The sequence below is a fragment of the Schistocerca gregaria genome, chromosome 5 (assembly GCF_023897955.1).
Source record: "Schistocerca gregaria isolate iqSchGreg1 chromosome 5, iqSchGreg1.2, whole genome shotgun sequence".
Classification (NCBI taxonomy): Eukaryota; Metazoa; Arthropoda; class Insecta; order Orthoptera; family Acrididae; genus Schistocerca; species Schistocerca gregaria.
This window is the reverse complement of record NC_064924.1, coordinates 171,679,853-171,703,863: the sequence shown is the minus strand read 5'-3', so window position 1 is coordinate 171,703,863 and position 24,011 is coordinate 171,679,853.

Below are 24,011 nucleotides of genomic sequence, written 5' to 3'. Positions count from 1 at the left end.
AGCCAATTCTGGTGCAGTTACGTTAATAGGTCACCTGCATTTTCCACTACTTGTAATGGTGACGTTTTCGGTATCGATTATTCTCCAGGGCATTCTATCTAACGAGCTGCGACAATATACGTACATAAATAAAACAGGAAATCTGTGGCTTTCTTCCATTTTTGCGCAATAAAGCCAGGGAAGCTAGAGTGTTGTAGGACCAATCAAACAGTTTCAGAGTAATAATTATTTACAGACAGCTCCAGTAGTCTCGTCAGTAAATTTATCGACAAGATCTCTGATGAGAATCGATCTGTTCTCCTTCATCGTACGAGAGGCGGTTCAATTTTACCTTGACAATACATTCAGCAGGGAAGTGATAGGGCAGCAACCGCAAGCTTAAAAAAAGATAAAGAAAGAAAGAAAGAAAAACAAACGACTTCCGTCGAGCTTCAAAACAATGGATCTCTTGCTGTGACATTCAGTTAAGTATGAAGTGTGTGGGGAGAAAATGCGGATTAATGACCGGCTGAAACAATACACTGAAGAGCTTTCGATAGTATGGACACGGATACGACTCTTTCATCTACTAGCGTTTGAGCGTTTCAGTCAAAATTCAGCCGTGTGTTAACAAGGAAGAAGACTGCATTGCACACAAGGAAAAATAAACGATGGAGTGTGTATTTACTACTTTTATGTATGTGAAGGATTTTTTTGTCCCACGAGATTTCAAAGGAATTATAGTTTCAGGTACGCAGTGAAAGAAAATCATCAGTTAATCCAAAAGGAAATCATTTTACAAACTAGCCATGAAAAGTGTTGTTACTCACAGGCGTTTTATTTATTGACACAATATGCGTCTCTGGGCTTTCCACAGAAACAAGTTTCTTTAGGCAAGAAAACAATTAATGAGAATAGGAAACTATCAATTCATTTACAAGTTTAATATAAACTGACAGGCCAAAACACTATGACCACTGCTCACCACGACGTTGCACGCCACCTGGAGGCGTTTCAGGCACGTGACGTGGTAACAAAAGTATGTAAGCGGAGCAGACACGGACGGGTTCAAAAATGGTTCAAATGGCTCTGAGCACTATGGGACTTAACTTCTCAGTTCATCAGTCCCCTGGAACTTAGAACTACTTAAGCCTAACTAACCTAAGGACATCACACACATCCATGCCCTAGGCAGGATTCAAACCTGCGACCGTAGCGGTCGTGCGGTTCCAGAGGACACGGACGGGGGATCAACCCCAGGGCAGATATGGACTGCAAATGGGGAAACTCATTGAGATAAGCGGCTAATGGATGGACGTCAACTACTGTTCACAGAACATTGGGTTCAGAGACCTTTCTGCTCTGTAAAGTAGGATAGATGGTTATCTATGCATCTCTACCGGAGAAGCACAATGCTGGGGCACAAAAAGTGTTTCGGACCACACGATTCGTCGTACATCATTGAACATGGAGCTCCGCAGCAGCCCATCCCCAAGCATTCACACCTCGACCAAACGACATAGTCAGTTACTATTGCAGTGGGCACGAGACCATTGGGTTTTAACCGCCAATCATTTGAAACTCGTCGGTTCTTCGGCTTTTTGCCGTTCCAGCTCGATGGTCATTTCTACGTACGCCGTCATCGAGGTGAATGGTGACTTGAAACGTGCAGCGGGCCACGGACGCAGGCTGGTGGAAGCAGTATTATCTGTGGAGATTTTATCCTGTGCTTGCATGGGACCTGTGGTAGTAATGGAAGACACGCTGACAGCTGCGAACCACTTGCCTGCCTTGTTGCTTGATGTATTCCCCGTCTGTGATGTCATCTTTCAGCGGTACAATTGTCCGTGTCTTGGAGCCAGAACGGGGCTACAATGGTTTGAGGACGATTATAGTGAACTTACGTTGATGTCTCTGCAACCAAATTCACCTGATATAAATCATATGGAACCCATCTGGATAGCTATCTGACGCCATCACCGGGTACACAAAACAGCGGCCAGTTAATTACGCGAATTACACGACCCGTACGTAGAGATCTAATGCTACACACCTCCACAAATCTACCACAATTCTGATACGCAGAATTAGTGATGTACAGGGTATCCACAAAGACCCCTTACAACTTCAAAATTGTATTACAACAGCAGTTGTTTTAACAACATTTCTTTTACTGCAATCAGTGTTTATAAAAGTTTTTTGACAGTGTTTAATAGGCATCTATATGGGCACTTTTAGTCGCACGAAGCACATCAAGACGGTATTAGTTTTCTTGCCATGTTGGCTGTAGCATAACGTCATCGATGGTGGCAATGGCATTACGAATCCTTTGCTTCAAGTCAGCAATGTCCCGTGTCTGTGTTTCATACACGATATCTTTTACGTACCCCCATAAAAAAAGTCCAAGGGAGTAATATTTGGGCCGGCTGATGTGGCCGAGCGGTTCTAGGCGCTTCAGTCTGGAACCGCGTGACCGCTACGGTCGCAGGTTCGAATCCTGCCTCGGGCATGGATGTGTGTGATGTCCTTAGGTTAGTTAGGTTTAAGTAGCTCTAAGTTCTAGGGGACTGATGACCTCAGATGTTAAGTCTCATAGTGCTCAGGCCCATTTGAACCATTTTTGAAGTAATATCCAAGGAATTGGCTCATCTATCCCAGTCCATCTGTCTGTAAATGTTTCATTGAGGAACCGACGAACATGCAGTCCCCAATGTTGTGGTGCACCATCTTGTTGGAAAATGATGGTTGGTGCTACATATTCGGTCAGAAGGTCGAGGTAAAGATCTGCTGTAATTGTTGATTCGTTGAAGAAAAATAGACCTATTATTCGGTTGCGCATGATTCCACACCACACATTCACTTTTGCACTATCTGCAATTGCCATTGTAATAAAATTTTGAAGTTGTAAAGGGACTTGATGGACATCCTATATTTCGTTCCAAAGACCGACATACAAGCTATTAAGTAGGTGGTCATAATGTTTTCGCTCATCAATGTACGTGTGTGGTGTGCATACTGAGTAATTGTTGTAATCTGTCAACTAAATGAGGCAGGACTTTCGAACGTTGTAAACCTTTGAAAAATTTACCATCACTTAACAGTCGCTTGATATATCCAACGAGAAAGTGCAGGAAAGCATTATTAAATTAATCATTATTAATAACGAATACAGAGTTAATTCTTACCTTGTTCTAGAAGTTAGTGGTTGCAGCTTGCTCCATGAAAAAACTAGCAAATACTAAGAATAAACCTCTATTGTTTTAAGGTATATATGAATTTTAACTGATGTACTTCATATTTAGACTTTGTGTCTTATACAATATATGTTGATGTGTCCTGGATCGATTCATACACAGGCTAGTTATAATTAAACTTCCGCTACTTCAGCGAGCTCCCATGAAAAACTAGGAAGTAGGACGATGAAGTTGTGTGGAAAAATTTGCAAAGGCATATGGAAGAGAACTAACGAATGAACCACTGAAGAAAAAACATTTTAATTTCCATATTTTGAGGGTAACATTCGTCACTTATGTAGGAGGTTTACGCTCCAGGCTACAAACATTACTCAATGTGATGACGACTTACAGCCACGACAGCCTGGAACAGCACTAGAGATTGTTCTACTGTTGCCCGAAACAACGGCAGCCCACGGAATGTTCAACTGTCGTGGCACAGTTCGTGCAATACTTGGAGGTCGCACATTTAATCCAGCATTCTCACCCATTGCAGTGGTAACTTCTTCACCAATTTGTGGCGCAATTGATCTCTGCATGTGCCTTTAATGGGTCGATATTCGCGACGATCAGCAGCACTGTTGCTGTTGTTTTGATAAAACAGCTTTACGACTCAAGCCCTGCTCACCTTGTCCAGACCCATGTTGACTGTCTGTAACTGTAACGCGCACTATTGCTAGCATATCAAGGCTACGTCGCCGTACCATTACCGGCTCCTAACGGCGAGCGACGACATTAACTCTGTTAACAACGCAAATCCCGCAGGGCTCAGTCTGAACATAATTCCCATAAAGTTGTGTACCCGTTCGGTAAATACACCCATGCTCATAAATTAAGGATGCCACACAATGTTTCACTACACAAAACTTGCGCTAATAGCATTGGCACGTAGGGAAGACACACTACACAGATCTGTAAGTCCACGGTATTGGTGATAAGTTGAGAAAACCGTCCCGAATCGCATGTACTACAAAACGCCACTGTTTCCTACTCATGTACCCCGACATCAAAATGGGATATGATCACCATGCACACGTACACAGGCCGCACAACGGATTGACGTACTCTGGATCAGGTGATCGAGCAGCTGCTGGGGTATAGCCTCCCATTCTTGCACCAGTGCCTGTCGGAACTCCTGAAGTGCCCTAGGGGTTTCAGATCTTCAAATATGTGTGAAATCTTATGGGGCTTAACTGCTAAGGTCATCAGAACCTAAGCTTACACACTACGTAACCTAAACTACGCTAAGGACAAACACACACACCCAAGCCCGAGGGAGGACTCGAACCTCCACCGGGAGCAGCCACACAGTCCATGACTGCAGAGCTTTAGACCGCTCGACTAATCCTAGCGCTTTGAAGACGTGCAGTGATACGTCGACCGAGAGCATCCCAGACGTGCTCGATGGGGTTTGGTCTGGAGAAAAGGCAGGCCACTCCATTCGCCTGATATTTTCTGTTTCAAGGTACTCCTCCACGATGGCAGCTCGGTGGGGCCGTACGTTATCATCCATCAGGAGGAAGGTGGGACCCATTGCACCCCTGAAAAGGTGGGCATATTGGTGAAAAACGACGTCCCGATACACCTGACCTGTTACAGTTCCTCTGTCAAAGACATGCAGAGGTGTACGTGCACGAATCATAATCCCACTCTACACTATCAAATCACGAGCTCCATACAGGTCCGTTTCAAGGACATTAAGGAGTTGGTATCTGGTTCCTGGTTCACGCCAGATGAAAACCCGGTGAGAATCGCTGTTTAGACTATACCTGGACTCGTCCATGAACATAACCTGGGACCACTGTTCCGATGACCATATACTGTGTTCTTGACACCAGGCTTTACGGGGTCTCCTATGACCAGGGGTCAGTGAAATGCACCTTGCAGGTCTCCGTGAGAATAAACCAAGTCTGACAGTCGTCTGTAGACTGTGTGTCGGGAGACAACTGTTCCAGTGGTTGCAGTAAGGTCCCGAGCAAGGCTACCTGCAGTACTCCGTGGCCGTCTGTGGGCACTGATGGTGAGACATCGGTCTTCTTGTGGTGTTGTACACTGTGGACGTCCTTTACTGTAGCGTCTGGACAGGTTTCCTGTCTGCTGGAATTGTTGCCATAATCTTGAAATCACACTTATGGCACACGGAGGGCCCGTGCTACGACCTGCTGTGTTTGGCCAGCCTCCAGTCGCCGTACTATTCTACCCATAATAACGTCATCAATATGTGTTCTTTGAGCCATTTTCAACACACAGTCACCATTATCAAGTCTGGAAACGTCTGCACACTTACTCACTGCACCGTACTCTGACGTACACCAACACACGTCTGCGTATGTGGACTGCTTCCAGCGCCACCGTGCGAAAAGACCTTAGGTCAGATGCACCGCATGGTCATACCCCGAAGTGATTTAAATCCGCAAACCGCCCACTAGAGCGTTGTTCACCATGTATCATCATTATCCTTAATTTAAGAGCGCGAGTGTAGTTTTTCGTGTACACTGGCTCACGTAGGGGATGTTTAATTATAATCACCATGTATTTGGAGTCTCTTGCTGTTTTCTCTGCGGACGATGAAGATTCGTGAACTTCGGAGATATGTATGGTTTTTAATTGGGTGTTTAGTGATAAAGATGTGATTGATCGCTGTATGACGGGAAGGGGCAAGTTGGACAGAGAAGATAATATCCTGCAAAGATAAGCGAAGTTCGGAGATCTGTTTGGTTACTGGTTGCGGATCAGTGATTACGAAGTAACTGATCATTGTATGACGGACAGGGGCAACTGGACAAATTTCATTATGATAAATTAAGGACATTTTCTTTAACGTGTTGTATCCATAACTGTTTGCACGGGGTGTTATATATGATCTGTGCATCGTTTGAATCTCCACAGCTACCAACGAGAATGGACATCGGAAGCAACAAACGTGCTGCTAGAAAAGGACAAGTCACTATAGGTTTTATTTTATTTTATAGTATATAGTTATATTTTGCGTTAGGCACCAGACTAGGGACGAAACGAGCAGCGCTACGCCAATACCAGCGATAAAAACATTTAATTAATAATGTTATTTGAATGGTGCAGCTCATAAACATGTACCTAAACAAGGTCTCCTATTCAGTGTAACTTCAAGGGTTTATCTAAAGACGCGTTTCTCGGCCTACGAGACGCTTTTATGCTATCATTATACTGAGTGTTTGGGAGATGGTATTAACTATATATTCGTCATCATGCAGGTAGTTTTCGGTCTGGAGTCTCACTGATTGGCGTGAACCGTCTTCAGTGACGAGTCCCGCTTCGAACTGAGCCCCGACGACCAACAAAGATTGTCTGTCGTGCGTCACACGGCCCTACAACAAGGAATGATGGTCTGAGTTAGCATTCCTTTTCATAGCAGAACCTCTTTGTCATCCGTGGCATCCTTAGAGCACAGCATCACGCCTACGATATGTATGCACCATTTTGTTGCTCATCATTGCAAGCTATTCTGGGCTTTCATTTCAGCAAGATAATGCTAGTATTTGTATCGCATTTTCGTGCTTGCCAAACTCTACCTTGGCCAGCAAGGTTGCCGTTCAAATGGCTCTGAGCACTATGGGACTTAACATCTGTGGTCATCAGTCCCCTAGAACTTAGAACTACTTAAACCTAACTAATCTAAGGACATCACACACATCCATGCCCGAAGCAGGATTCGAACCTGCGACCGTAGCAGTCGCGCGGCTCCGGACTGAGCGCCTAGAAAGGTTGCCGTATCTCTCCCAGACTCAGAGCGTTTGGAGCATTATGGGCAGGAGTCTCCAACTCGGAATTATGACGATCTAACACTCCTACTGGACGGCATTTGGCACGGTATCCCTCAGGAGAACATCCAACCACTAACAATCAGTTCCAAGACGAATAACTACTTGCATAAGTGCCAGACGAACACGTCATTCACTGGCTCGATTTGTGAACAAGCTCTTTGTCTTGAGTAAATCATCCACTTTTCTAAAATTGCAATCATTTGTTTGTCTGTACATGTACATCACATCTACCGATATCCGTCCCATTCAGATAATTCTTCATTGTGTGGGTTTTTTTTTTTCCTTAGAGCGTTTATGCGACAGGCGGAATACTCTCGGGTTTCAAGAAGAGTGTAATAATTCCAATTCCAAAGAAAGTGACAAGAATTGTTTACGGAAAAATGAAAAAAACTGGTAGCAGCCAACATCGTGGATGATTACTTTGGGTTCCGAAGAAATACTGGAACATGTGAAGCAATACTCGCTCTATGGCTTAGAAGATAAGCAAATGAAAGGCAAACTTACGTGTATAGCATAAGTAGATTTTTCTGAAAATGTTGATTGAAATACACTCTTTCAGATTCTGAAGATAGTAGGGATAAATTACAGGGAGAAAAAAGTTATTTACAATACTACAGAGGGCAGTTATGAGTGTCGAAGAACATGAATGGGAACAATGTTTGAGAAGTAGTAAGACAGGGCTGCAGCCTATTCCGGGTGTTACTCAATCTTTACGTTTAGGTAGCAGTAAAGGAGACCAAGAAGAAATTTGGAAAAGGAATTAAAGTTCAGGGAGAAGAACTCCAATTTAAAAGCAGTTGAATGGAGCGGCCTGTGTCTTGGAAGGTAGATAGAAGACGCACAGCAACAAAAAGTATGAAAAGAGTAATGGAATGTAGTCGAGGTAAATCGGGCTACGCTGAGGGAATTGGATTAGAAACGGGGAGTCTAAAAGCAGTAGATGCGTTTTGCTGTTTGGGCAACAAATCAGACAGGATATAAAATCACACTGGCTATAGAAAGGGAAGCGTTTGTGAAAAAGAGGAATGTGCTAACATTTGACAAAGGTTTAAGTGTGTGAGGTAACAGGCGAGTTGTGGCGCCCCGAAAATATTCTAAGTTCGGTTTTGGCGCGACCGCACGGGCCGCTCGGCAAGCCGGGGCTCGTCAGCAGTCGCGTGGTGCCGAACGTCAGCCACAGCAGGAGGCCTGGGAACTCCATGTTGACGCTGTGTCGAGCATTGTGCTTTGCGTCGATGAAGGAAATTTGTATACCGGGAGTACCAAAGATAGCACACTTTGTGAAATCATAACGTACAGGGTGATTCAAAAAGAAAACCACAACTTTAGGAATTTAAAACTCTGCAACGACAAAAGGCAGAGCTAAGCACTATCTGTCGGCGAGTTAAGGGAGCTATAAAGTTTCATTTAGTTGTAAATTTGTTCGCTTGAGGCGCTGTTGACTAGGCGTCAGCGTCAGTTGATGCTAAGATGGCGACCGCTCAACAGAAAGCGTTTTGTGTTATTGAGTATGGTAGAAGTGAATCGTCGACAGTTGTTCACCGTGCATTTCGAACGAAGTATGGTGTTAAACCTACTGATAGGTGGTGTATTAAACGTTGGTATAAACAGTTTACAGAGAATGGGTGTTTGTGCAAAGGGAAAAGTTCTGGACGGCCGAGAACGAGTGATGAAAATGTAGCACGCTTCCAGCAAGCATTTGTTCGCAGCCCAGGAAAATCGACTCGCAGAGCTAGCAGAGAGCTGCAAATTCCACAATCAACTGTATGGAGAGTCCATATTGGCACTTATCTGTCCGTAACTACCTGAACGTCAACTACCCGAGGCGATGGATCGGCCGCCAGGCAGCCCGTGACAGAGCACTTCATCACTGGCCTCCAAGAGGCCCTGATCTTACCCCCTGCGATTTTTTCTTATGGGGGTATGTTAAGGATATGGTGTTTTGGCCACCTCTCCCAGCCACCATTGATGATTTGAAACGAGAAATGACAGCAGCTATCCAAACTGTTACGCCTGATATGCTACAGAGAGTGTGGAACGAGTTGGAGTAGCGGGTTGATATTGCTCGAGTGTCTGGAGGGGGCCATATTGAACATCTCTGAACTTGTTTTTGAGTGAAAAAAACCTTTTTAAATACTCTTTGTAATGATGTATAACAGAAGGTTATATTACGTTTCTTTCATTAAATACACATTTTTAAAGTTGTGGTATTCTTTTTGACTCACTCTGTATAATAAATGTGTGTGAAATATTATGGGACTTAACTGCTAAGGTCATCAGCCCCTAAGCTTACACACTACTTAACCTAAATTATCCTAAGGACAAACACACACACCCATGCCCGAGGGAGGACTCGAACCTCCGCCGGGACCAGCCGCACAGTCCATGACTGAAGCGCCTTAGACAGGAAATCATAATGGCACACGTTTCACAGTTAATATAGAAATTAATAGTAGCCAGAGGAATCACGATACCTCAAAAAGAAACATGTACATTACCATTATTTGCACTACGATTCTGATAGTGTAATCAGATTTTCAACATCTTTATTAGTTTAAAGCAGGGCCGGCCAGAAATTCTGCACGCGTGCGGTGCTCCTGCACATTTGCAACTTCAGAGTCACAGCGTGCACGCCGCAGCCGTCAGCGTTCATGTAGTGCATGTTTCTACGCACAGATGGCGCTTTATCCACTTGCTGGCATACTCTGTACTGGCACATCCTAGTGTTCTTTCCACAGCTTGCAAGCCAACCATGGGAAGGTATTTCGCGTATTAAACATTTAAAATACTGTCACGGTCTACTCATTGAGACGTCTACTTTCATATTAACAGTTTAACACAATAAGACAAGTAATACAGTTAACAGCAGTGGGTTTTTATTAAGGCAGCTTGACTGACGGCACGTAGATACGCGTAATGTTTTTGATCTAGTATTTAAGAAAGAGAGCACTTAGCGACTTCCAACGATCCTTATTCATGATTTCAAATAACATTAAACTAATGCAAGGTTTCCTACAACTAATTCTCGGTGCCCTCAGTTACACCCACATAGTTTCTGTCTCACTGACCTCTGAACACAATGATAGCCTCAGACCTCTCGATGATCACCTGTTATTGCTATATCTTTCATCAGTTCCGTCTGAAATCTGCATAATAACCGACAATTAGATGAATGTTATGTTTTATCGACTTCAGCTGAGCGTAGCCCTTCACACATTAAATAAAACCCTAGATGTAAGTATACACTGGAACAATCAGTTTAATGACCAACTTTCCTGATAATAATGTAACATGGAGCAGAATGAGGCAACAACGCACAGTTAATAAGCAGTAAGTTTTAATTATGAAAGAAATAATTCCAAACACCTTTAATACTGGTCATGAGAAATGATAATCGAGTTGATGTGTTTCATCCATTTTCTTAAGGACATTTAATTTTGCTTGCCGTTCTTCACTATTGAGTACACTACACTCGTCTTTGTGATATGTATTGTTAGTGTCTTTCAAATGAAAACTTACGCTGGCCACCTGTTATTCGGCGGCACAGCAAAAGTTGTGAGTTTTCACCAACGGCTACAAAAAACAATTGCAGTTCGCAGTCATTTTTAAACGACTGAGAACATAGATCTCCCGCCCTTTGCTTTTTCACGGTACAAGTACTGTACTTCACTGTTAAGGTTACTGTCATCAAGGGTAAACGAGAATGGGTCAGTTGAACTCTTGCTTGTAGCACATAAAGCTGGAAGTGGAGCCGCCGCCGTTCGTTTAGGACACATATCTAGTAACATGTAGCTGTCGCACACGTGCGCACATGTGCAGCACTTCCGCACGTCTACAGAGTGTGCTGCGTTTGGCCGGCCCTGGTTTAAAGTTAAGTATATAACTGTAAATTGTACAAGTAACACCCAGCAACGACTTTCCAAAATCTAAATGGTTCATCAGATTTTGTCGATCGACTTGTCTTTAGAAAGCTATTAGGGTAAAGCTAAATCGGTATGAATTACAGGTATGTATGGCTCTGAGCACTATGGGACTTAACTTCTAAGGTCATCAGTCCCCTAGAACTCAGAACTACTTAAACCTAACTAACCTAAGGACATCACACACACCCATGCCCGATGCAGGATTCGAACCTGCAACCGCTCGGCCACCTCGGCCGGCTACAGGCATGTAACTCGAATAGTACATGAGTTATTGGAAGTCAAAGTAGCCGATTACTATTGATCACGACAGGCCATAAATACTCCACTGTTACACGAAGAAACGGTAACAGTATGCTTATAAATATATTTATTCCTCTATGCCTTTGTTTATATCCGATATATACTATTCATGAAGAAATTGGTCAAATATTTACTGTGTTTTAGAAAGCACAGAGACATTAGGCTACTAACCTACTTTTATTTCAATTCCTTTGATCTATGTTTATTTGATTTGTTTATGTATTTAATAATGTGTGTTAGAGCGTGTGTATGGTCCAGCTGTAGGAATACTTATTTAATTTCAAGTTATTTAAAACTAAATCGAGTAATTTGTATATGTTTCAATATGTTTGTGAGTGTGTATTGCCTTGGAGACATGGCGGGAGCGCTCTAACCAACTACCGAAGTCAGGGAGGGGGGAGACTGTATGGAAGTGGGAGATATTTCGTAGTGTCAACTTGTGCACTTGTGAGATTTCCGTGGCTTCTGCAGTGAAGATGTAGTATGTGTTTAGAAGTGAATATCTTACGAGCTATGTTGTTGTTCATAACTAATTACGCGAAGTAGGAATCTATTGTTTCCCTGTTACTCAACTTATATATTGTATTTAAATGCTGGACCATCTAAACCAATAAGTGTTTTGAAGGAATAAACGGCATTCTTAAAATGTACTTCTGCTATTGTACTCATCATTTAAAGCCGTTAAAATAGAACCAGCAGATTTTATTTAATTGCAATCTTCCATTTGTAAATTTCTATGTTACATTCAAAATTCGCAAATTCCGAGTGGTAGGAATCTTGACAATTCGATTCATGTGTGTATTCATATTTTATACTGTAGACTCAGCAGTATTTGGCATGTGACGCTGCAACTATGTATGGCAGTCCCTAGACAACGAAACCAGCCAAAACTTTTCATATTTAAACTATGAGTCTGAGGGTACGTAGTTGAGGGTCAGATCGTCTGGAACATAGCCATGTATGGAAGCGAAAAGTGGACGATAAACAGTTCACATCATAAAGGAATAGAAGCTTTTGAGATGCGATGCTGCAGAAGAAAGCTGAAGCTTACATGGATACGTGGAATAACTATTAAGGAGATACTGAATAGAACTGGTGAGAAAAGAAATTTGTGACAATGGATCGGTTGAGAGGACACATTCTGAAGCATCATGTAATCATCAATTTGGTACTGGAGGGTACTGTTTGGGGTAAAAATTTTAGAGGCAGGCCAAGAAATAAATTCTGAAAGCAGGTATACAAAGATGTGGCTGGCGATAGTAATCCTGAGATGAAGAGGCCTGCACAAGATAGGCTAACGTGGAGGGCTCGGAGGGCTCCATCAAACCAGACATCAGGCTGAAGGCCACAATCCACACACAGACACACACACACACACACACACACACACACACACACACACACACACCAACTCAGCATGAACTGTTGCAACGTTGTTCCCCTTCAAACGCAGAAAACAACTAAAAGTACGATACTCCATGTCAACAGTGCGCAGTGCCTTTTTGTTTGGCCTCCTCTAGAAGTGTGCTATGGCACTGAGCGCGAGAATCTCTGTGTGGCTCAGAGTTGCTGACGTGCATCAGCTAAAATTAATTACGTACGTCTATTTTTGGAAGTGACAGTTAAATCTGTATAACTACCCTTTGTATCTTAAGCAACTTAATACACTACTCTGACTTGAGCTATTTAAAACAAAACGATATATAAACAGATAACATCTGAGGTCAAATGATTAATAGTAGTTTCTCCCATAAGTTTGGTTTAACTTGTTTTCTCATAAACTCTAAGATAATCATTTAAATGTATTGCTCTTGAACGTATAAGATATACAAGTTTTTTCCTTTCGTAATTAGTAATAATAAGGCTGTTACACACTTACTAGTTATGGTATCAGACGTCTTTCATTTTTAATTTTTGTTTTTTGCTTTCTAATCATTTGAATTATGACTCACTTCTACAGATCACTGATTAAACTGTTATTTCATATTTCTTGCATTTAGTGTCGGTATTTCAGACTTTAAGAATATTCTCATAAATTTTAACAACATATGCAAAGTAATTTTCATTGTTAGATTCTTTGAATTTTTTTAATAAACTACTGTAGAATTTTTATTTGTTGTTGTGGTCTTCAGTCCTAAGACTGGTTTGATGCAACTCTCCATGCTACTCTATCCTGTGCAAGCTTCTTCATTTTCCACTACCTACTGCAACCTAAATCCTTCTGAATCTGCTTAGTGTAGTCATCTCTTGGTCTCCCTCTACGATTTTTACCCTCCACGCTGCCCTCCAATACGAAATTGGTGATCCCTTGATGCCTCAGAACATGTCCTACCAACCGATCCCTTCTTCTGGTCAAGTTGTGCCACAAACCTCTCTTCTCCCCAATCCTATTCAATACTTCCTCATTAGTTATGTGATGTACCCTTCTAATCTTCAGCATTCTTCTGTAGCACCACATTTCAAAAGCTTCTATTCTCTTCTTGTCCAAACTATTTATCGTCCATGATTCACTTCCATACATGGCTACACTCCATACAAATACTTTCAGAAATGACTTCCTGACACTTAAATTTATGCTCGATGTTAACAAATTTCTCTTATTCAGAAACGCTTTCCTTGCCATTGCCAGCCTACATTTTATATCCTCTCTGCTTCGACCATCATCAGTTATTTTGCTCCCCAAATAGCAAAACTCCTTTACTACTTTAAGTGTCTCATTTCCTAAACTAATTCTCTCAGCATCACCCGACTTAATTCGACTACATTCCATTATCCTTGTTTTGCTTTTGTTGATGGTCATCTTATATCCTCCTTTCAAGACACTATCCATTCCGTTCAACTGCTCTTCCAAGTCCTTTGCTCTCTCTGACAGAATTAAAATGTTATCGCCGAACCTCAAAGTTTTTATTTCTTCTCCATGGACTTTAATACCTACTCCGAATTTTTCTTTTGTTTCCTTATCTGCTTGCTCAATATACAGACTGAATAACATCGGGGAGAGACTACAGCCCTGTCTCACTCCCTTCCCAACAACTGATTCCCTTTCATGTCCCTCGACTCTTATGACTGCCATCTGGTTTCTATACAAATTGTAAATAGCCTTTCGCTCCCTGTATTTTACCCCTGCCACCTTCAGAATTTGAAAGAAATTATTCCAGTCAACATTGTCAAAAGCTTTCTCTAAGTCTACAAATGCTAGAAACGTAGGTTTGCCATTCCTTAATCTAGCTTCTAAGATAAGTCGTAGGGTCGGTATTGCCTCACGTGTTCCAACATTTCTGTGGTATCCAAACTGATCTTCTCCGAGGTCGGCTTCTACCAGTTTTTCCATTCGTCTGTAAAGAATTCGCGTCAGTATTTTGCAACTGTGACTTATTAAACTGATAGTTCGGTAATTTTCACATCTGTCAACACCTGCTTTCTTTGGGATTGGAATTATCACATTCTTCTTGAAGTCTGAGGGTATTTCGCCTGTCTCATACATCTTGCTCACCAGATGGTAGAGTTTTGTCAGGACTGGCTCTCCCAAGGCCGTCAGTAGTTCTAATGGTATGTTGTCTACTCCGGGTCCTTGTTTCGACTCAGGTCTTTCAGTGCTCTGTCAAACTCTTCACGCAGTATCGTATCTCCCATTTCATCTTCATCTACATCCTCTTCCATTTCTATAATATTGTCCTCAAGTATATCGCCCTTGTATAGACCCTCTATATACTCCTTCCACCTTTCTGCTTTCCCTTCTTTGGTTAGAACTGGGTTTCCAACTGAGCTCTTAATATTCATACAAGTGGTACTCTTTTCTCCAAAGGTCTCTTTAATTTTCCTGTAGGCAGTATCTATCTTACCCCTAGTGAGATAAGCCTCCACATCCTTACATTTGTCCTCTAACCATCTCTGATTAGCCATTTTGCACTTCCTGTTGATATCATTTTTGAGTCGTTTGTATTCCTTTTTGCCTGCTTCATTTACTGCATTTTTATATTTTCTCCTTTCATCAATTAAATTCAATATTTCTTCTGTTACCCAAGGATTTCTACTAGCCCTCGTCTTTTTACCTACTTGATCCTCTGCTGCCTTCACTACTTTATCCCTCAAAGCTACCCATTCTTCTTCTATTGTATTTCTTTCCCCATTCCTGTCAATTGCTCCCTTATGATCTCCTTGAAACTCCGTACAACCTCTGGTTCTTTTAGTTTATCCAGGTCCCATCTCCTTAAATTCCCACCTTTTTGCAGTTTCTTCAGTGTTAATCTACAGGTCATAACCAATAGATTGTGGTCAGAGTCCAAATCTGCCCCTGGAAATATCTTACAATTTAAAACCTGGTTCCTAAATCTCTGTCGTACCATTATATAATCTATCTGAAACCTGTCAGTATCTCCAGGCTTCTTCCATGTATACAGCCTTCTTTTATGATTCTTGAACCAAGTGTTAGCTATGATTAAGTTGTGCTCTGTGCAAAATTCTACCAGGCGGCTTCCTATTTTCATTTTTTTGCCCCAGTCCATATTCACCTACTACGTTTCCTTCTCTCCCCCATTTTCTACTACCGAATTCCAGTCACCCATGACTATTAAACTTTTGTCACCCTTCACTATCTGAACAATTTCTTTTATTTGATCATACATTTCATCAATTTCTTCGTCATCTGCAGAGCTAGTTGGCATATAAACTTGTACTACTGTAGTAGGTGTGGGCTTCGTATCTATCTTGGCCACAATAATGCGTTCACTATGTTATTTGTAGTAGCTTACCCGCATTCCTATTTTCCTATTCATTATTAAACCTACTCCTGCATTACCCCTATTTGATTTTGTGTTTATAACCCTGTAGTCACCTGACCAGAAGTCTTGTTCCTTCTGCCACCGAACTTCACTAATTCCCACTATATCTAACTTTAACCTATCCGTTTCCCTTTTTAAATTTTCTAACCTACCTGCCCGATTAAGGGATCTGACATTCCACGCTCCGATCCGTAGAACGCCAGTTTTCTTTCTCTTGATGACGACATCCTCTTGAGTAGTCTCCGCCCGGAGATCCGAATGGGGGACTATTTTACCTCCGGAATATTTTACCCAAGAGCACGCCATCATCATTTAATCATACAGTAAAGCTGCATGCCCTTGGGAAAAATTACGGCTGTAGTTTCCCCTTGCTTTCAGCCGTTCGCAGTACCAGCACAGCAAAGCCGTTTTTATTATTCTTACAAGGCCAGATCAGTCAATCATCCAGAGTGTTGCCCCCGCAACTACTGAAAAGGCTGCTGCCCCTCTTCAGGAACCACACGTTTGTCTGGCCTCTCAACAGATACCCCTCCGTTGTGGTTGTACCTACGGTGCAGCTATCTGTATCGCTGAGGCACGCAAGACTCCCCACCAACGGCAAGGTCCATGGTTCATGGGTGGGGGGGGGGGGGGGAAATTTTTATTTATGACAGTATATATACAGGTATGTAGATAGCCTCTCAAAAGAAACTAAAATCGAAATATACTAATTTTGTTTATTAAACATCAATACAAATCTGGACTACATTTTAGTCATATGTAATAATTGTAACAGACTTTACCATGGTATCTTATTAAATATTTTATTTGATAATAATAATCTGTTGCTACTATTGTCCGGTGTCTTGTCAGGAGCCCGTCGACTGACGTCGACTGACAGCGACGTTTGATACTTAAAATTTTCGGCTGTCATAGATATAAATATTTGAAAACAACCTTAAATATGGGATCTTCAAAAATGGTTCAAATGGCTCTAGCACTATGGGGCTTAACACCCGAGGTCATCACTGCCTATACTTAGAACTACTTAAACCTAACTAACCTAAGGACATCACACACATCCACGCCTGAGGGAAGATTCGAATCTGCGATCTAAGCAGTAGCGCGGTTCTGCACTGAAGCGCCTAGAACCGCTCGGCCACAGCAGCCGGCAAGTATGGGATGGTCTAATTAGTAATCATTCGCTCTACCCACTAAGTCGTAGCTAATTTTTCTATCTTCATTGTGTATCAATAAGTCCATGCTTTTGATTCAGCCGATAAACTGACTCTCTCATCGCAGTGTACCGAATTTTGCATCTATTTGGGTGCTTACATAACGATAATGTATGGCTGAACAATTTTCAATTGGACGAATTCTTATTCATGAAGTTTCCAAAACCCAGAGAGACAGATAAAGATTTGTAAGCTTCGAATAACTAAATATGATGTAAAACTTCTTACCTAATGCAGAAGATACTGGATTGTACATAGGAGCTTGTAGCGCAAAATATGAATCTCTGTCAGCTTATAATATTGTTCTCAGGGCATTGAATAATATTATAAAAGTCATTACGGCCACATACTAGATTCCTACTTCGCTACTGTTCTTGGTAGCTTATCGTACTCGTTGATACTGAAAGATGTACGTATTCTTAAAGTAATAAATTTCAGTGGCGTTGAGGGTTATAAGCACATACACGCTTGCCATTACGTTCCTTCACGCCTTATAATATTTATAGTTACGTTAAAGAGTTTAAATCCCAAGGAACGGCAAAGAATTTTAAATAATTTATAGGGTGCTGCGTACTGTATCTTGTCTGGACCTGCAGTTGTTTGAGATGATATTTGCTGAGATTACTCGCAGCAGAAAGACAAACCTGCAGTCTTACTATTCAATTCAGAGATTATCTTTTTACAGCAACTAAGGAATGAGTTATTTTCCCTGTTTGTCGTGTGCCATCAGAGAAGGCGGGCAATGATAATATGTGCTATTTTGTGTGGTTAACACACATGCACGCTATAGTAGAATAGAGGGATATAATATGATGGGTGTTCAGTAAGTAATGCTTCTCATTTTTGTCTCGGCTAGTTTCGATTGAAAAAATGCGGTGCTTGTTGTGGGACATCATGGAATATTACCACTTACGCCTCTATAGTTTAATGAAGTTCTGATAGGACGCGGCGCAATACGTGGACTTCAGAGTGGCGTCTGTAACAATGTGCGTTTCAAGTAGACAGTTGTTACTGAGTTCCTCTTGGCGGAAGACCAGTACATCGCAGATATTCATAGGAGCTTGAAGAATGTCGAAAGAGACCTGGTAGAAAACAAAAGCCTACAGTGAGTCGTTGTTCGAGGCGACTCTCATCATCGCAACAAGGTTGCGCAGATCTGTCTGTTCTTCAGGGTGCCGGCGGGCCGCCCACAGCTGTGACTCCTGCATTGTTGGAACGTGCGGACACTCTCATTCGAAGTGGGGCTCTGAGGGGATTATTCTGTCCGACAGCCTCCCTCACGGGGAAACGATCAACTCTGAAGTGTATTGTGCTATCCTCAGTGTGATCGTCGCCACAAAAATGCAGACGAAATTCTCTTTCCCCATGCCATCACAAAACCTCATACAAGTCTGCGCATCTGACAGGAGCTCACAAAACTTCATTAGGTGGTTCTTCCTCATTCCCTCTACAGCCTGGATCTCACACATTTCGACTTCCATCTGTTTAGCCCAATGAAGAATGCACTCTGCGGGAAACAGTACGTTGATGTCGGAGAGCTTACTGATGCAGCAATATGTTGGCTCCGAAGTCGACCATTAGAGTGGTACCATGCGGGTATACGGACCCGCCCAGTGAACTTGAGTAAGGCCGTCGCATTGAACGGAGATTATGTTGAAAAATAGGGTTTTGAATCCAAGAGAGTGAGGAATAGTATGGTGTATTGAAATCCTGAATAAAACCAACTTGCTTTCAGACAAAAAAAATTGTTGCGTTACTTACTTGAATGCCCCTCGTACAAGTGCAGACGTTGCCTACAAATTCCGTTTGGTTTCTACGACATCCTTGTCATTTGATTGGCATACAACTTGAAAAAAGTGGAGAAATGAAAATAATTCTCCTTTCTATTTTCAAACATGACCTCACAACAGGTATCACGAGCAACTTGATTACATCCGCTCGTTTGAAGATGACGTCAGTAATCAATCTGCTTCACTTGAGCGTAAATAAGAGCCAACGATACTTATAAGTACTCCCAAAACCTTTGATTTGTAATGACAGTTTGATAAAATGCTATCAGCTTCCTGTCAAGCCGACAAGATATCTAAGCGCCGTGGTGCGTGAGTTCGGTTTCTTTGGAAGGTCTACACTTTTGCGACATACGAGTACTTCGTTCTATGCCGATTTATTTGTAGTGGCTTATATCTCTAAGAGATGAATCCCCTATCCACACAATAGCAGAATAATTTGCTAGGAAGGAATTCTTGTTCCTAAAGTACATAATCCTTTTAACTTTTTCTTTTCTATAGGCGCTACGAGTGTTATATTTGAGCTTGAAAGCATACGTATTAGCTTTAACATACAAGAGCTAGTTCTCAAACTTAAAACAACGGATCGACGAACTACTTTGGCCGACATTCACTATACAATTTATTATCTTCATCCCACAGGGAATCCTCACATACTGAAATGTTAAAAACGAGCTGCGTTTCTGAATATCATTTACCTATTTTGAGCTGCAACGTAACTTATTCTTAATCCAGAAGGCACTCTAATTGACAACTGTTAGGGAACAACGGACGCTTGCTAGGAAACAACCGCTAATTGCTACAGAAAAGTCGACAATTGGTATGGAACACACCACCAATGATAGTAAAATGAAATGTAAAGGACAGGATGTGTTAACTGCAGCAAAGCCTGTGCACGAACGCTCTGTATGCATTCGACAGTTCATGCAATACGGTGTTTGTCGAAGGTTGTTGTGGATCCGATTAGTGCGACATTCCTTGTGGCACGGTAACATCTTGCAAGACGTCATTACGCTTCTGGACGGGCAGCTAGGCGGCTCCAAACCGGTCAAAGTGCCACCACAGTGGAAATTCATGCCGATGGTCGTAGACGGACCACCGCACTGTAAGAGGATCGATACGTAGCTGTAGAGGCGAATAGGAACAGACATGTCGCTCCTAGGCAGATCGCTGTAGACCTTGGAACCGCTACCAGTACACCTATCTCTGCAAGAATCATTTGGTGGCATTTAAATCAGGCTGGTTTGCGTGCTCGGAAGACTGTTAATTGCTTCCCACTTCAACCGCGCCATCATTGAGAAAAAGTTCGTTGGTCTAGGTGATCATGTTGGCTGGAGGTAGTAACAGTGATCCAGAGTGATGTTCTCCGACGAGTCCCGCTTCATTGTGGCGAGTGATTCTGGCCATCAGCTAGTGTGGAGAGAGAGAGAGAGAGAGAGAGAGAGAGAGAGAGAGGACCACAATACACAACACAGAATATTCATGAAAGGCATTGTTATAGCCTAGGCGTCATGGTGTGGGCATGCCTTATAAAAACTGCAGCATATATTTGCTCGAGGTATAGTTGCAGCACAGCGATACTGCAGGGATTTTTCTGAATCATGTCCGTTTACTCAGGGGTGCGGTAGGTCCAGACTCAATGGGCTGTAACGCCCTCCCCCCCCCCCCACCCCCCCACACACACAGGATCGCTGAGTTGTCGGACACACTGGAAAGCGAAGCCAGTCGGACACACTGGAGAGCGAAGACAGCGAATGCGTGGAATGGCCTGCGTACTCCACGGACCTAAACCCCATCATAAGGAATTACAGGTATGTTCATGCCAGACGTGCTTATCAACGAACACCCCCTCTGCGAACCGTGCAAGAACAAAAGCGTCTTGAGAGTTTCATAGGCAGCATTAATGACAAATAAATAAAGGATGCAAAATGTGCATTAGTGGCCAAGGAGGGAATATTCCTTACTGCGACTCCGATATCGACATTTAAGGGGGTAGTCTGACCTCTGTTAAACACGAAGGTTATTTATGTCTCTTATCCTGCTTCCCATGTGATGAAATCTGTACCGCTTCTGAGCATAAATACTCGTTTACCACTCCACATCTATACTGCTTTTCATCTCGTCCAACATTGCCTGCGATTATTCATGTCCAACAATGTCTCTGTGAGTTAACAATTTACTCCCCATCACATATTTAACGAAAGTATGAAGTCCTTTCTCATTTCTGTGTAAATAATAGTAATTCACAAATCATTGTACTACTAACTGGCTTATAATGTATACATCCGCAGGGTACACAGGTGTTTTTTCGATAGTGGCTCACCGGCAGCACATTACAGTAGGTCTCCCGGATGGACGGAAATATAAGAAAAGAGGCGCAAACAAATTACACAACCGAGTAAGAAAACAGCAACGAGAATTGGGATGAGCGTAAAAAAAAAGATTTAGTTTTAACAATACTCATTCATGACTTTCCTGACGTTAGTTCTTAGATTTATCAATCGTTAAATTCTAGTTTTATTTACGAATTAGTCCATGGAGAGCTGCATCAAACCAGTCTCAGGACTGAAGACCGCAACAACAACAACAGTTAAATATCGATGTACATAAGGAATTTATTATTCAGATTGTAAGTATATAAACGATAAAACACATTTAAATTATTAACTTTGTAAACTGAAGCTACAGCAATGCCTTGACACACTGCGTACAGGAGAGGAGTGTGTGTGCGCATGCGAGTGTGTTTGTGTGTGTGAGAGAGAAAGTGTGTGTGTGTGTGTGTCTGTTTGCGAGTGTGTTTTAGGGGATCTCAACGGCGACGTTTTGAGAACCCTTACGAAAGTTAGTACGCAGAAGCCAGAGACCAAGAAAGTGCAGCAAGAGGAAAGTAAACGATTTTCTGACATTTTACGACTTCCTGACCAGCAACGAATTATATGGTTTCATCTGCGTGCTTAGGTAGTTTGGTTTTTGAATTTCTGCCTGTTAATTTAATGATTAATAGACGCAGTTCTTCCGTTTTCTTTTGTGTCGGAATGTAACCGATTCTGTAACATTTTACAAGATCCTAACCATCGAATTGTTTAGCCTCACTTGTGTATTTTGGTGGTTTAGTTTTTGAATTTCCACAAGTTAATTTGATTTACTAGACACAGTTCTTGCGTTTCATCAGTGTCTACATTTGAGTTTCGTAGCATGTGTCGATAGTCGTTTGTTTGTCAGTCTAGTGTAGTTTTCCACCGTCTTTAGTATGGATGAGACTATGATTGCTGACTGCAGATACGAGCTGAGTTGGTAACACTTCGCTCTCTGCTCCAGGCTGTGTTGGCTTCGATTGCACAGCTTGAGGCAGTAGTGGAAGGGCATCACTGTTGTGGACAGGCTTTGGGAATCCAACGGACGTCCAGCACGACCCACGAGTCCACTGCTTGCATTGAAGTTAACCCCTCATCTCGGGGCGTAGCAGGCTGCGAAAAACTTCCCAGGCAGCCGAACGTAAAGCCTCGCTGGTTAGTCTGACAAACAGTTCCAGGTGCCATCTGTGGCTGACAATGTCCCTTGGCCACATGCCATCGCTTGTCCTGTTTCAGAGAAAACCTCGCAGCCTGCAGTCGTGACGTGACAATTGATTGTAACAATCGATTGGTCAGTCGATTGTATTTTCGTTCAGTCGGTTTTTTCAGTCGAATGAAACAACCGAATGGACTGACGTCAGGAATATGAATGTTTTCACTTACTCACCGCGTTTAAAAGTGATTTCACTCAACGCGAGACAACCGACAGCAACGTCTCCGTCGGTTGCGGCCGTTGTACGAGTGTTTTCACTCACTCACCATGTTTGAGTTAGTTTGCTTACATCTTTCCCAGCCTTTTCGGTTATACATGAACCATGACTAGGATTGACAAATTTTTAAAGGCAAATGAAGTATCTTATTTCAAAAAGATGTGAATGAAAAGTATATTTCTAAAAATATATCCAAAATGTATTTATTTACTTACTGAAATACGGATTTTCGTACTTGTGGCATTAAATATCAATTTCTTGTTGGTTTTAAAAGTTTGGTATGCGGTGCTGCACTGTAGATTTGTATATATATAAACGAACAATCACTTTTTAGCTCATTTTTATTGGATCGTTTTCTTGCTTGTTCTTTTTCGGTCCAAATTTTATAATTGATTTTAAACTAGCTCCCCGATAAGCTGGAGATTTGAAACTTTCAACATAGCTGAGAACTCGATGACACTGTAACATTAACTCGCTTTCGAGTCCGCTGTGTGGCAGAGGGTACTTTGTTTTTCGGTGTGTCTGTCTCTCTGTTGTTCGGCACAAATTTTGCAACTCATTTTAAACTAGCTTCCCTGTAAGGTAAAGACTTGAAACTTTCAACTTAACCCAGAACTGGGTGACAATGCAATATTAACTCGCTTTCTTTTCTGGTGTGTAGTGGAGTGTAGGTACTTGATGTAAGATCTGGATGACACTGAGATATTATTAACTCGCTTTCGAGTCTAGTGTGTGGCGGAGGGTACGTTGATTTTCAGTTTGTCCGTCTGTCTGTTCGGCACAAATTTTGCAGTTGATTTTAAACCTACTTCCCGATAAGCTGTAGACTTGAAACATATCTCAGAACTGGATGACAATACAGTATTAACTCATCTCCTCTTCTGGTATGTGGCGGAGAGTAGGTACCTGACCTACGACTGCTATTTCCCTGTTTTTTTTTCCGTCGTGGATGTTTCGCAGCTCGATTAATGCTAAGCTTCCCTCTGAAATCGATTCTCTCTCATTTTTACAATCGCGATCTTTTCGCGAGATATGCCTATGAGTAAGTAATATATTGACTGACTCAGTTGAAGAGAAGCTGAAATAAACCTGAAGTTCATCAAAATCTTTTAAATCAGTTGAAAGATTTCATACACGTAATAACAAAAAGCAGAAAAGAACTATTTAAATAAAGAAACTTTTTAATAGGAAACGGTTTTAAAACGGA